Below are 16,533 nucleotides of genomic sequence, written 5' to 3'. Positions count from 1 at the left end.
ACTATGTAGGAGACAAAGTTGAATGAAAAAACACAAGTGGTGGATGTCATTATATTGGACCTTGTATGATATCTTGGACAAGTAAGAAGCAAAATTCCATCGCTCTATCTAGGGGTATTTGTGGCTCAATTTGGTTAGGTTTTTCCTCAAAAAGTCACTAGAACCAAACTTAAAAAACATATGTGGTTTGGTTTGGTTCAGTTTTCATTTAAAATAAAATCTGAACCAAACCAAATCAATAGTTTGTGGTTTAGCTTAGTTCGGTTTTTGCGATTTTTACTAAAATATCATTTTATTAAAATTTATATACTTTCTTTTCATCTTCTAAATTGAATTACATTAAAAAAATTGTTGATAACAATCTACAAAACTTATTTATCTGCTAAACCTTCTAAATAAAAATATGCCAAAATTTCATTTATTTTAAACCGAACATATCTTAAAAAAGTCATTTGAAAAGGAAAGTAGTATACATTGTGGAAGTTTCACATACATAACACTACAAATACACTGTGAAACTCAAGTGCTATACTCATAAAAAATATAACATTAAAGTAATATAAGTGTTAGTATAAGTGGTACTGTTTGGTTTTGTTTTCAAAAATACAAGCTGCAAACCAAACCAAACCGATTGGTTTGAGAAAAAATATCCAAACAAATCCAAAAAGAGCTGGTTTGGTTTGGTTTTTAGTTTTTTTGAGTGGTTTTTGATTTTTATTTTGGATCGGTTTGGATTTGAACACCCCTAACTCTATCTGCAACAAAGGTTGAGTATGTGTCTACTGCAAGTTGTTACTGCTTGTAACATTCTAATTTTCTTAGATGGGAAAGTTTTGTGTAGAAATTGTTTGTGCTTGATTGATATGCAGTGTAATCATATTATTCTTAGTGAAATCATGCATATAAGAGATAGAACCATCATTAGACAACCATGTGACCTAGATTTAAGTCCAGAGTCTAGGGATCAATGGTTTAGATACAGAGAACCCTTATTCAAACCATCAGTGAACAAAAGTCAACTATAGTTTAGGAAGTCAAAGTAAGAGATCCTTCATTAATGGCAGTTTAGTAATTAAAGGCTTTTAGGCTAATGAGAGAGATTTAGACAAATTAATGTAGTTTGAAACATGAATGTGTCTAGAGGAGAGAAACTTTAAGTTTAAATAATTAGGGAGGAGGAGAATTAATTTCTTATTCACTTTAATTGTTTTTGGTCAAGATTAATAGAAGAGATTAATAAATGAACCTATCACTCTAGAATTAATTTAGAAGTTAGAATTCATTAGGAACTAGTTGAGAGCTTAAGTCCCTAAGTGAGTTAGTTTGAATAGGAAAAAAGAGAGGAAAAAACCTAGTGGACCTACATGTAGTGCCCCTTCTAAACCTAACTCTCCCTCTATAAAAGAGAAAGCAACCCCCCTCCCCCTTTTATAGTTGTTCCATCGGCCAAGGAGAGAGAGAGGGAGTCCATCGCTTTATTTTTCTTCTCTTCCTCCATTGTTGAAAGCTCAAGTCCTTGGAGGTGTAGGTGAGTACCTCTTTTCATGCTTATCTCCATTTTCTTCTTCTATTAAAGTTAGAGTCCTCATCCTTTTCTCTTTCATTCTCCATGTTCATGTTTAGGAGGAGCTCAAGTTTCTAGCTCAACCCACATTCATTTCCTTGCTTCCTTGAGTCAACAAAGAGGTAAGGGAGGAGTATTCAATTCCTTAAGACCCATGTTATGTTGTTAGGCACTTGAACTCTATTTACATGATGATTTTTGCATGTTGAACCCAAATCCCGTAATCTGGATCTGTGACACTATGTTTGCTGCAAATTAAATTTGTGAATTCTGGGTTCAAAGTTGAGTTCCTTGACCCCAAAAACCTAGGAAAGCATAAATGATATGTTTCATTTGGAGTTGTGTAGCCTTGGGAATTTAATTTTCAAGTTACGGTAACATATGTGCTTCGCATGCTCGGTTTTCAATGCTTTTGAAATTGGAGTTTGAATATGTTGATATGGACCTCAAAATTGAACTTATTAGATACAATAACCTAGGGTTAGGTATATAATACACCCCATTTGAGTTAGTATAGCCTATGGAACCATAATTTCAAGTTTTGTGCTTTTTTAGTAAATCTTACACTGCTTTGAACGAACTGTACACATTGGCTTGGTTTCTATAGATTTTGACCACGGAATTGAGTTCCTCATGTTTGAAAACATAGATTTTTGATATAAAATTTGAATGAAATGGATTTCTAAAACCCTTGGAATTTAGGAAACAAGTTTGTGAACTTTAGAGGTCAAGTGCAGGGCATTTTCGAAATCTGACCAAATGTGAGTGGATTTGGAGGATTTTGAGTCCAAAAATGAATTCCTTACATTCAAAAACCTTGAGAAACATATAAAGATTGCCCCAATTGGATATTACATCAATGGGAACATTGACTTTAAAAACGGGTAATTAGGCACAATTCCAAATGAGAAGTGTCATGTATGTGTAGAATTGCATGGAAAATATGATATGAATTATGGATTGAATTTCTTTATTTGATTGAGAATTCTTATGTGGAATTGTTATGGTAAAATGTTGTAAGACCAAGTGAGTGTTACCATTTGGCAAGACATCTTGCATAATTTGAATTGTTTTGATTAAATGTTGTAAGACCAAGTGAGTGTGACCATTTGGCAAGGCATGTTGCATGATATGAACTGTTATGATATTGATCATGAACTGTTGTGGTTTGGAATTGAGTTCGGGGTTGTTTGACCCTTGGAAAATTTTATTTGGATTTCTTGTGATGAATTAGCATTTGGATTGGTATTGATGAATGTGCAAGTGGTCATGTCCACTAAAGGGCCATTTTGATGATGACTTTAGAGAGGGAAAAGGATTAATTCCCCTCCTCTCTTGTTATGTTTATGTGTGTGCAATGGAGGATACTTGTAGTCGGGGACTTTATAAGGATTAACACACATTATAAGGAAAGGACGGAAGCACGAGGTAGTGTGATTGTGTTAGAATTAGAGTGATTATTGTGTTGGGAGTTAGGGCATAACCCTATACTCAGTAGGAATACATCCTCTAATGTCTATTCACAAGTACCAACACAACCATCGTTCATACTTCTCATTATGAAGAATGAGTGAGGATTCATTAAGTGAGGGTGGATGACACACAATAGATACACTGGGGACAATCCGAACAATTTAAAGGAACTTGGGGGAATGTTAAGTGGTGATAACTGGATGAAAGGCATTTTCCGATTAGATTAGGGGACTTGCAGGCGTCACTTGGCATTCCTGACTAAAGTGAAGCTATATTTATGGTTGGTGAGAACGCCATGTCTTGTGTTGACATGTGAGGTGTCCTCCCAATTGTCATCCATATCTGGCGTAAGACCATGAAGGTTTGGGAGGCTTAATGGTAGTGTTGGGCCCAAGGTAAAAACAATGTGAGAGTAGAATGCAGACTAGGATGTCGTGAGTGATGTTTGTCAGTCAACCACATGTGGTGGTTGTTAGGTTATATGTGGGAATTAATGTCCATATTTGTAATTCTGAAAAAGATGGAGTACTTACTCCCTTATTACCATTTTCAGGACCAGATGATGAGCTCGGTGCCGCATCCCTTGTTCTACATTGATGCTTATTGAGACCAAGTGGGAACATGATGACGTGCTTCACGTGGATCACTTATTTTGGTTCCCATGTTGTTTTCGTATGCCAGATGTACTAGGAGCCAGGATTTGCACCATCTACTTTTACTTTTCATGGACCCGGTCAACGTCGTCCTATTATCACTTCATGACGCCCGTACCTAAGGTTTTCATTTCGTCCGAGTAGCATTCACCGTCTGTCGACATTGCAATGTCTTCTACTGGATTTGAATCCTCATCCAAGGATACTAATGCAACCTCTACTTCTTTGATGTCTCCTTGTTCGGTGTTTCCGGAGTCTTGTGTACCTCCAGGGTGGATATGGAGGATCTCATGTCAGAGGATGAGGGAGAGAACCTAGAAGAAGACATGTCATCTGAGGAGTATCCGTTTATGGACGAGGAGGATTCGTTTGAGGAGTCCTACTAAGGCCTTTCTCCATTTGCTTTGACTGGTTCTTTTTGTGTATCAGACTGACTTTGAGACTTAGGTATAGATGACTGCTTTAGGTTTTTAGTTTTTGCCCTTATATGTATTTTGGGGATGAGTATACATAGGCTTAGACCTTTTGTAATTATTAATCATTACTATTAACATTATTATTTTGGGTTTATTTGTTGCTCCCTGGTTCATTTGAGATGTATGTATTTTGTTAATTCTTCTAGCATATGATACTTAATTATTATCTTTGGTGACCATGGAGGTTCACTTGCATTTACAACATCTCTAAGCATGTATGATTTACTTTCATTCTTGGTTTACTCGTCGACTCAAGTAAATCATACATGCTTAGAGGAGTAGTAAATGAAGATAAACAGGAGAACCTCCATGGTCACCAAAGATAACAATTAATTTTTAACACACCAAATGGTTATTACATTTTATCTTGTACGATTTAAAAATTAAATGATGTTCTTTGAAATTGATTTAGAAAGTTTTTATTTTCAATAAAAAATTCTGCTACCTTTTCTAACATTTGAGTTAACATTAATAAGAAATGAGTTTATCTTTTTGTTTAAGTAAAATTAATGTGTTATTTGAAAGGTTATATTTAAGAGAGTTACACTGCTCATAACTATATTGGGTAAAGTATCAGTTAGAAGATTACTCTAGTTTTGAGAACAATATACAAAGGCTTAGCATACTGATTTGTCTGTATTAGGGATAATCTTAATATGATAGGTCTATTAGATTAATGATGCATTTTTTTGTTTCAGATGATTGTATCGTCTTATATATCTTCATTAAATTGTTTGGATTCATGTGTGCTTAAGTGTATAGACGGAAGGTAAATGTGTTCTCAAAGATTATAACTGGAAGATTTTTCTTAAAAGATGCGCATCACCCTTTTGCCATGATTGAAAACTATTCTAATTTTTTTTAATGAAGATTTGAACTGTTACTATTCATTTCTCTCTCTCTTTTTTTTTTGTTTTCAAAACATATAAAAGGCAAAGGCATATATTTAAAAGACTCTTTTGAAACTTTGAACTCTCAAAATTCTCTATATACTTCTATTTGCGTTTGAGAAATCAAATGTAAAAAATATCATCTTTTTATTAGAAAAGTTTCAATCTTTGTTAACAATGGCACCAAAGAAGAGGGAAACTATTGTGATTCCAACAATCAACAGTGAAGTAGATGCCAAAATAGTGTTTCCAAAAGATTGGTTCATCCTCGAATGATGGATGAACTTTCACAACCTAGAAGAATAGGGCTTTCCAGTTAAAGGTCTCTTTGATAGTGTTGGATAGACATCTTTCCTTGAAAAGTTTAATTCCTAAGAATTAGGGATTGGTCTTTGACAAGGATTGGGAGAAGGAGACAACTCAGAAGACAATGGATATAATGCTCTATGGTAAACCATGCCCAATCATAGACAATAGGAAGAAGATGGTTAGCTTCCTAAGAATTACAAACCTAAACTATATGTGCAGACTTCTTCACAATTTTCTATTCAATATGGTCATGCTCAGACTTGGGTCAAGAGATTATGTTAGTAATAGAGAAAAATTTTGCATGTATAAGGTGATGGTAGGAGACAAAGTGAACCTGCCTAAAGTCATTGTCTTTTATTGGCTGCAAGCCTTCAAGGACAAGTTCAACCCAAAGGACAAGAAGAACCCTATTCCTTTTGATATGTAGTTCACTTAGATAATGAGAAACATTGGAGTAGATGTGTATGAGATGAAACTGTCTACTGGAGTGTTGCAGCTAAAAAAAGTAAACTTTTTTAAGATGGGGGTTGCTGATATTTTTCCAGAATACACTCAAACGCCAATCAAACGCAAAGTCAAGAAGGAGCCCAAAGAGGAACCACAGTTTGTGGTTGATCAGACGATAGGCACTCAAGATCAACCTGTTGATCTTGAGTTTGGATCTATGTCTCAACAGACACGGGGTAGCAAGCCTAACCTAAAACCAAACCTATCAGACCAAGCCTAGCCAACCCAAACCCAAACTGCTAAGACAAAAGACCCACCTCCACCACCATCAGATCCTAAACTCTCAAACCACCCCAAGAAACCAAAGAAACAACCTACCTCAGACCCTAGAACTGCCCAAAAGAGAAAGATTATAGATTCTAAGTATGAACCAGAATCTCAACCTGCACCAAAATGGCCAAGCATTAAAATCAATCATCCTTAATCTTAACCTACACCATTCTCACCACCCAAGCCTCAAGAATCTATGTTTGAGATTCTTGTATCACCCTAGCCTGCGCTAGCCTCACCCTTTCCACCCCTTCCACCTTTGTCACCACCTACCCAACCTCAGCCTTAACATGCTCTCTCTCTCTCTCCTATTAGCAAAAAAAAGGCCACAACCTTTGCTAATTCCCAAAAGAAGTCCATGGTTGAAGCATGGAAAAAGGCCAAGTTAGATAAGGACTTGGGCAAGAAGGAAGCTCTTTAGATCGAACAAACTCTTGTTGCATTTGTTGAGACCTTGTCAACTAAAGAACACAAGAAGAGGCTGGCTAAAGATGAAGAAATTCAAGAACTCATTTTGAAGTCTTTGAAGACATTGTCTGTTGTAGAACTTTAGAGGCAGAGTGCTGGGAAAGCCACCATGATTGAGATTGACAGTGAGCTAGTGCCTAAGGAAGTGATTGTTGAGTCAATCCAGGAACAGTTTGAACAAGAATTAAAGAAAGCTGAGATGGAGGAATATAAAAAAGTTCAATCTACAGTGGACATGAAGCTGAGCTTATGTCAACATATGTTGTTGAAAGACTAGCAAAGATTGAAGCTACCATGGTTCCTGAAGATATGGATCCTATGGAGAAGGATGTTCTTGAGGAGGCTATGCTCCATCCTATCATTAAAGCATCCCTTAAAGATCAAGAGGATGATATTGTTGAGACAAATTGTGTGTATCACATGCTAGTGATTGCTAATGATGAAAAGATGGTTGAAGCTATTTAGTCTGAAGAGATGGATGCAGACAAACTCATACGCATGAAAAAAGCTTATGGCATGCTAGAGTATGTGCTAGATTACATGATTGTGAGTCTGGAATAGAAGAAGATTTTGCATCTCACTACAGAGCCCATGATATTTGCATATCTCTCACTAGTCTCGACAAACGTCTGATGAGGCCAGATGAACGACAAGCCACAAAGTGGATTTTACCTTCAAGACCACCTATACCTAAAGCTAGTCCAAGTTTACAAGGCTGGGAGCAATCAACTTATGGCCTTGAGCTTCGAATGAAGTTACTCGCCTATAAAGAAGAAATCAGATCTAGACAAACTTCATTCAAACAAATTAAAAGGCTCAATGTTCACATGCCTTTCATGATTGGGTTCCAATTCTCATGTTTTGACACCCACAACACCCAACTTCAGATATTAGTAGACAAGCCTATGCAGTATCAAAAGGTTAATTACTACAATGGAAAGGAATTACTTATTGAAGATGATGAAGATGCTTCTCCAACTAGATACGTGAAAGCTCATCCTAGAAGGCTTTTTAAACATGATCATGAGGCTCTTAAGCAAAAGACTGAGCTCACAAATTTGAATTGGTATGCCATAAAGAGGTTTCACAAACTGAAGGCTCATTGTTCAGGTCTGGAACTAGACAAGAAGCCCCTAGTAGAAGTTCACCAGGAGATAGAGTGCTGCTATTAGACCTTCAATCATACTTCTTTTACTCAGGAAATGCCTTTCAACATGATCTATTCATGGACAAGGGAGTTTTTTGCTCTGATCGCACGTTTTCCTTTGTTGTGAATCTTCCCCATTCTAGATTCACTTTCACTCATCATATGCAACCTATCATTAAGGAAGTGGATTCTAATGTTGAAGCTGAAGTTGATCTCAGTGCCATGGCTGTAGAAGTGTATGATCGTCCATCTTCAAGAGAGTATGTCAAATTGATTGAGGCTTAGCTACTCAGAACATGAGATGCACTTGCTCAAGCCTTTGAAGATCGCAACTATATGATGAGCAAGAAGCTAAGAAATGGTATCTTATTGGGGATTACTTTATAAGAAAACCATTGCATGAAAGTGTCTAAGAACTCTTACTCCTCTAGGAAGTCTTGTGTTCCTGGGCCTAATTGATCTCCTATTAGACTCTGATGAATATGGTGATGAGTTTCTAAGGAAGATTGATGAGGACGATGCCAAACAAAAAAAAAGGAGAAAAAGTAAAAAACTGAAGTTGGATGCATCATCTAAGGGGGAGCCAAAGTTTGAAGAAAACATCAACTCAGGGGGAGTTTTATGTTTAAATGTATGTATTATTCTAGCCCCGATATCATTTTGTTCTGTATGCAAAACACATATTCTTGAAGTGAAAATTATTTATGAATAAAATGAGATGTTTTCAGTATCTCTAATAAGACTTTATCTCAAAGTCTTACAATGCATGTGTTATAACTGTTGTTTCCTATTATGCATATGATAAGATTCCTTACTCTTTATTGATGGATCTTCCAAGTCTACCTTCAGCTTAAAATTTGTATTTGTTTGACATCCTAAAAAAGGTGGAGATTGTTAAGTCAAAAGACATTTGTGTCTTACAATGAATCCAGACCCTTAATTATTTTGATTAGATGAAAATAAATTCAAGTTTTAAAAATTATCTTATGCAGTATCAGATTATGCTTCACGACTGTGTCTGAATTATCATACGATAGTAAGTGAAGGTCATGACCTGATACAACATTAACGGACATCATTTAAGACTTTATTTATTGCTTTGTGTCTAGGATTCATTTTGCATAAAAAATTATCCTAGGATTTATCGAATCCTATGAAGAATAAATAAAGCTCAAGATCTAAAAGTTGTCGAAGCCCAAGATCTAGAAGTTGCTAAACACCATAAAAATGTACTTTGTTGGTGATAGACCTTCTTTGACTTAAAGCAAATGGTTTTCTGTTGAAGTGATCAACACGAAATCCCACAAAAGAGGTTTTCCAACATGAAGAAGTATGTGCATTTAATGTAAGCATTAAATGTTCCAATGTCCACATTCTTCAGACGCAAGCTCAAGTGAAGAAATCTATCCATTTAGAAATAACAAACACTTATTGAAGAAGACCTATAAATACTAGAAGCTCTAAATACATGGATACCTTTCTATTTTCTAGCATTCAAATTCTTTCTGTAAAAAGTTTTTTTTTTATATAAATTTCTGTATAGTTCTTAAAAGCTCGCAAAATACCTTGAGAGAAAAGATTAAGTGTTGAGATTGTACATCCATTTGTAAGATGTTTTAGAGTTAGCCATTGTACAAACAAACAAAAAATTTATTTGATTTGAATAGAATTATCAGTGGCTTAGTAGGACAAAGAATACTGGGTTATATTAAGCTTAGGGTAGAGCTTGAGTTGTAGAGCCAGAAGTGGTAGTGATTAATACTTGTAACTTGTTGAAGTTAGTGAAACTTGGTGGTTAACCAAGAATTGGACGTAGTCTCAGTGGTCAAGACGAACCGATATAAATCTCTATGTCTTATTGCTTTCATTTCTCTTTTATTTTAAACTGACTTAGGGTTTGAATTTGATTTTGTTTTGAAAATGGTCTCCTTTGAAAACTCTATTTTCATCATCTAAAATTGTTTTAGTGAAAATTTGTTATTTGGCTTACAAAGTTTCATCTTCATACGATAACTTTTTTTTTGAGAAAAAAAAGCTTTAAAAATTAAAAAAATCACAATTCAAACCTTCTTCTTGTGATATTTTCCTTTATAGTTTGGTTTTAGAGTTCATCCTCTAAGGGTTGAGCACTTGACAATGTCTAGAGGAAAATATCCTGGTGGTAGACAACAACATCAATATGGCAATCTCAAGAATAAATGACTATTTATTGTTGAGATTTTCAAATTGTTGATGAATGTCTTGAGTTATGTTGGGTTGATTTTGTTGATAATATTATGAATATTGTTTGATGAGGTGAATATGTTGATGTCGATAAGTTGATGATAATGAATGATAATCTTTCCTTGCAATCCTCTCTATGTGTTGGAAGGGATAACTATATCCTTTGGGAATTTTTTTTTTGTTTTTGGAAAATTGTATCTTGCTTTGAAACTCTCCCTATGAGTTCCATGCTAGAACTCTGTCTCGCTAAAGCGACCCCAAGTTCTTGCCTAGTGGGGTATCTTCCTGAGAACCACCTCTACATTTTAACTTTGAATGGCATGTTGAAGGGTTGAGATTTAACTTTGAATGACATGTCGGAGTGTTGAGAACTATTTCTAAGGAGGATTAGTGACCCTTTTAGTGTATACATGATGGATTGTTGTTGATGGTGAAACTTGGATCCTTGAGACAGGTCATGAGTGAGATGGTGGGCGTCGCAACCTACCCTTCGGCGGGAGGGCAACGCGAGGGCTCACGGGTGCGTCTTCCAAGAAAGGAAAATGCGCGGAGTCACCACCAACGTTTATTTGAGGGAAACGTCGGAAAAACCGAAAATGTGTGGTCTATGAACTTTAATCGTTAAAGGTTTGGGAGTTGTTTTTACGCACGGGGAAGGTATTAGCACCCCACGCGTCCGTCACAAAGGGCGACAACCTTTTATCAAGTGTGCAAATATGACTTCAAAATGTTTTATTTTCCCTTTTTTATGTCTTTTTGTGTTTTTATGCTTTTTGTGCTTTTTTGTATTTTTTTATCCTTTTGTGGTCGACAAGGGTGTTTCCCTCGCTCTACGTATCCTCAATTGCGATGAGGAAATCAGACCTACGTAGTTCTTTTAGAACTGAACGTGGGTTAAGTTGCTTTTATCTTTTTACGCAAGATATATTTTGACCGAACAAAAGTCGTTTAAGGCATTGGACCATTAATCGATCTTTTGATTCTTTTAAAAGGAGGGAAGCATTAAGGCATTGGACCATTAATGATCTCTTGGTTTTGAAAGGAGAGAAATGTTAAGGCGTTGGACCATTAATGATCTCTTGGGGTGGTTGACAAAAGCGGGGCTTTTGCTCCTACGTATCCTCAATTGTGATGAGGAAATCAGACCTACATAGTTCTTGCAAAAACGGTAAAGTTATGTGTTGATTTTATGCTTTTGAACGGTCTATGTTAACTGATAAAAGCAAAGAGGACCGTTTAAGGCGTTGGACCTTAAAAGGGTTTTGAGTGACTTTTGCGGACAAAGCTTGATTTGTGAGTTGATTTTAGCCTTAGTTTCACTTTGGTTATTAGTCAATTCATTCAAGGAAACTTCCAAAGAAAAACGTCCGATTGATTTTTTTGATTATTTTATTCAAAAATATTTTGATTATTTTATTATTATTTTTCAAGATATTTTGATTATTTTATTATTATTTTGCCTCATTTTTTTGTTTAACCGTGGTTACAGCGTAAACGATCGGTTAGATTTTGTTTTAACAGTGATTAAACGAGATTACAACAGAAATGATCGGTTGAAATTCATTTTATCATTTATTAGATGAGAAAACGGCTTAAATAAACGGTAAAAAGTTCGTTAAAGCAGAAGAAAAGAAAACTAAAAGTAAGCGAAATTAAAGTGAAAGTACACAAAACAAGTAGGGACCACTAAGGGTGCATAGAATGAATTGAAAGATTCGATTTTGGGAACTTACAGGTTGAAGATTGAAGAATGACGAAGAAGAAACGAAGAATGATGAAGAACGATGAAAAATTTCCACAGAATCACTTACGGAAGCCCTTCGACTCGATTTTTCTTCACGAAAACGTGTTTTTTGCCCAAAATAGCTGAAATGCATAGCTTAGGGGTCATGAACCTTTTTGAAACAGCCCCCCTCCCCTATTTATAGGGAAAAAGAGAGGTGCTTGCCGCCAGAGGCTTCTTAAGGAAGATTTCTAAGCGCACCCCAATTACTAAGTTCATCCCCCTTTTCGTACTTTATGGAAAAGTTACGGAAGCCTTACGAAAGTGTTTAGGATTTGATTTTCATCTTTTTTTCTCTTCCCTTTCACCAATGTTAAGTGAAATATGTTTACCTAAGGTTTTCGGAAATTTTACGGAAGCCCTGGAAACCATTTTTCAACAACGTGGAGGAGCTTGCCGCCCAGTTGCTTCCTCCTTAAGCAACCCAACTTCCAAAATATTCCGGAAGGGCCTAGATTCTAATTTCTATTTACACCCCTATCTTGATAAGTTCACCCCCCCATTTTTGTGTTTTTGGCCGTTTTCTTTCCAAAATCTCATGAAACTTTACAGATTCCACCACGATGAGTGTTAAGCCTTCCAAAGCGATCAACAATGGTCCTCGGATGAAATTAAAGTGTAACAGTTTATTTACACACACCCCACTTTGCTAAATACACTTCCATTTTCGTGTTTTTGACCGGTTTCTTCTCGAAACATCTCAGAACTTTACGGATTCCACAACGATGGGTGTCAAACATTTTAAGGTGGTCGAATGAAGGTCGCATGCCGACAAACAATGGTCCTCGGACGAAATTAGGGTATGATAGTTGCCCCTCTTTACTTATCTTTTATTGGAGATAAAAGGGAAGTAAAGATAAGACACTAATTTCGTTCGAGCAGAATCTTTACCCGACCGGCCACTAGCGCAAATCCAAGCAGTAAAACCCGTGAAGGCATGAAGATATTGAAATTCCTTTTTTTTAAACGTACAAACAAATGATGTCGAGTCCTACGAAGCACATGGGAAAAGGATATTGAAGTTTTTGAGGTGAAGACATTGTCGTCTTTGAAATGTGTGCGGATTACCGTATAGGGAATCTCCGCATGCTCCCTGACTTCTCACAGGTCAGGGTAGACGAACTGTGTGTGTACAGATAACCATTTGGGGTATTTCCGCCTGCCACCTGACTTCACGGGTCAAGATTAACAGAAGTGCGTTTGTACGGATAATCACTTGGGGTATTTTCACTTGTCATCAGACTCACTGCCTCTGGATGACAAAGGTGCAGAAGATGACATTAGTCTCGGCTTGTCAACAGGCTTGCTTGCCCCTGGTTGACAAAGGGTGTAGATGACGATGTTAGTCTCTACGTGTCAATGACTTATTTGCCTTTGGTTGACAAAAGGTGCGGATGACCATAAGGTATCTCCGCCTGCCACCTGACTTCTCAGGTCAGGATTAACAGAAATCATTTTGTATGGATAACCACTTGGGTATCTCCGCCTGCCACCTGACTTCTCGGATCAAGATTAACATAAATCGTTTGTACGAATAACCACTTGAGTATCTCTGCATGTCATCGGACTCACCGTCTCTGGATGACAAAGGTGTAGAAGACGACGTTAGTCTCTGCGTGTCAATGGGCTCGCTTGCCCCTGGTTGACAAAGGGTGCAGATGATGACGTTAGTCTCTGCATGCTACCGGACTCTGAGTCTGAAGGATAACAAAAGAGTGTTTATACAGATAACCAGTTGGGTATCTCCACCTGCCACTTGACTTCTCGGGTCAGGATTAACAGAAATCGTTTTGTACGGAAAAACACTTGGGTATCTCTGCATGTCATTGGACTCGCCGTCTCTGGATGACAAAGGTGCAAAAGACGACATTAGTCTCTGTGTGTCAACGGGCTCGCTTGCCCCTGGTTGACAAAGGGTGCAGATGACGATGTTAGTCTCTGCATGCTACCAGACTCTGAGTCTGACGGATAGCAAAAGAGTGTTTATACGGATAACCACTTGGGTATCTCCGCCTGCAACCTGACTTCTCGGGTCAGGATTAACAGAAATCGTTTTGTGCGGATAACCGTAAGATTTCTTCGCATGCTACTGGACTCTCGGGTCGCTGGATAGCAAAAAGTGTTTGCGGGTTACTGTTGGGTGTCTCCGCATGCCACCGGACTCTTGGGTCACAGTAATAAAAGGTGTGGTGGTTGACAAAAGTAGGGCTTTTGCTCCTACGTATCCTCAATTTGTGATGAGGAACTCAGACCTACATAGTTCTTGATAACTGTGAGACTAAAATAGTTTCGGTGTTCTTTCACTAAAATGCGAACATGCTTTAGTAAAGAAACAAAACCTCTAACCAATCAGAGCAACATATAATTTTTGGAGAAAAACAATGTTTCTATTGGGGAAGGAGAGTATGCTGATAAAATCTTCTCATAACCATAAATGAGATTTTTTATGTTAGCGTTTCATTTCTAAACGACCATTTAGAGGAAACACTAGGTCCAACAAAATAGAAGAAAATCACTCGAAGTGTATCAATCTCACACAGGTAAGTGTTTTATCCTAATTCCGAACCATAGATATGTCATGACTTAATTTTGCAAATCATTTCCTATCAAATCAAAGATTACGTGCGTGATCATGGATCAATAGGAATTTTTCGGGAATGGTGTTTTGGTGAGGAATTTAGATATGAGTGTTTGGGCCTTTTCCTTTTCTGTTTTTGTTTAGTGCGAGGCGAGAAAGTCGCTAGCACACAGGATTTTGGTTGGCAATCAAAGGGAGGGGACCACTTCAAGTCGTGGTTTTCTTTCTTTTCTTGTTTACTTGTGATAATTTTGTATTGTTTATATATTGTCTGGTTCAAAGACCTTTCTGTATATTTCTTTTGTTTTCTTCTGATCTTTGATCGGGAATTTTTCTTTCTTTTTTGCTTTCTTCTAATCTTTGATTGGGAATTTTCTTCTTTTGCTTTCTTCTGATCTTTGATTGAGAATTTTCTTCTTTTGCTTTCTTCCGAGGGCACGGACAAACATTCTCACCTTGGGTCAAGGTTTATGGTGAGTTGAGATTTTGGCTTAAGGCTTGTAGAACGGCTGGACATGATATATGTCAGGGCGTTGGTTTGGCCAACGGTTCAGGGATAAAGGAATGCCTCACATTATTTCCATGACACACATGCAACAATGATGATTTGGAAATTTTATGCAAAAACTGGTCATGCATGCACCCATGTGGACAATCAAGCATCAAGTTTTTATGGTCATGTGACACTAGGGCTCAGGATTCATTTTCCCTATTAAGTCAACCCAGTGTTTCCAAAACATGTTCTTTTATCAATTCATTCATTCATCCAAGTCCATTTTGGGTGTTCGAGAAAATTCTCACAACATTCACCCTTCAGGTGTATACACATTTTTTCAAAAAAACCCTTTGTTTTGATCGGTGAATCTTTTTTCAAAGAAAAGCTGGAAGTTATTTCTTTTCAAAAGCGTGCTGGCTTTTCAGCCAAAAGATATATTTTTTGTTTTTGTTTTTTTTTGAGGTATTTTGCAGCGGCACGGGTGAAATCTTGCCCCGGTATGCACAGTAGCTGCGTGATAGCCTCCTCCTATGGTTGTGCTCGCATAGTTGGCCCTCCTCCAGGATCAGGGGGTGGCCTAGGAGCTGATAAAAGGAAACTACTGGCCCCTTAACCGGGAGCACAAGTCTCGGTTAAGCATTAAGGGCAGAGGACCTTAAATTCTCTTAAGGTGCGGATGTGGAGCCCACTGAAAGTGAGGACGCGTAGCCCTCTAGAGGCGAGGGGGCGTGCAACCTTCTAAAGTCGAGGAAGTGTCGTCCTCTGAAGGCGAGGACGTGTAGTCCTTTGAAGGTGAGGGCATGTAGCCCTATGAAGGCGAGGGCGTGCAACCCTTTGAAGGCGAGGACGTGTAGTCCTCTAAAGGTGAGGGCGTGTAGTCCTCTGAAGGTGAGGACGTGTAGCCCTCTGAAGGCGAGGACGTGTAGCCCTCTGATGGCGAGGACGTTAGTCCTCTGAAGGGGAGGACGTGTAGCCCTCTGAAGGTGAGGGCGTGTAGCCCTATGAAGGTGAGGACCTGTAGCCCTCTGAAGGGGAGGATGTGTAGTCCTCTGAAGGTGAGGGCGTGTAGCCCTTTGATGGCGAGGACGTGTAGTCCTCTGAAAGTGAAGGCGTGCATCCCTCTGAAGGCGAGGACATGTAGTCCTCTGAAGGTGAGGGCGTGTAGCCCTCTGAAGGTGAGAGCGCATAGCCCTCTGAAGGGGAGGACGCGTAGTCCTCTGAAGTGGAGGACGTGTAGTCCTCTGAAGGCAAGGACGTGTAGTCCTCTGAAGGTGAGGACGTGTAGTCCTCTGAAGGCGAGGGCGTGTAGCCCTCGGAAGGTGAGGACGTGTAGTCCTCTGAAGGTGAGGACGTGTAGCCCTCTAAAGGTGAGGGTGTGTAGTCCTCTGAAGGCGAGGGCGTGTAGCCTTCTGAAGGCGAGGACGTGTAGTCCTCTAAAGTGGAGGACGTGTAGTCCTCTGAAGGCAAGGACATGTAGTCCTCTGAAGGTGAGGGCGTGTAGTCCTCTGAAAGTGAGGACATGTAGTCCTCTGAAGGTGTGGACGTGTAGCCCTCTGAAGGCGAGGGCGTGTAGCCCTCTGAAGGCAAAGACGTGTAGTCCTCTGAAGGCGAAGGCGTGTAGCCCTCTGAAGGTGAGAGCGCATAGCCCTCTGAAGGTAAGGACGTGCAGCCCTCTGACGGTGAGGGCGTGTAGTCC

The sequence above is a fragment of the Glycine soja genome, chromosome 14 (genome assembly GCF_004193775.1).
Source record: "Glycine soja cultivar W05 chromosome 14, ASM419377v2, whole genome shotgun sequence".
In the NCBI taxonomy this organism is placed as follows: domain Eukaryota; kingdom Viridiplantae; phylum Streptophyta; class Magnoliopsida; order Fabales; family Fabaceae; genus Glycine; species Glycine soja.
This window is presented reverse-complemented; position numbering follows the sequence as displayed.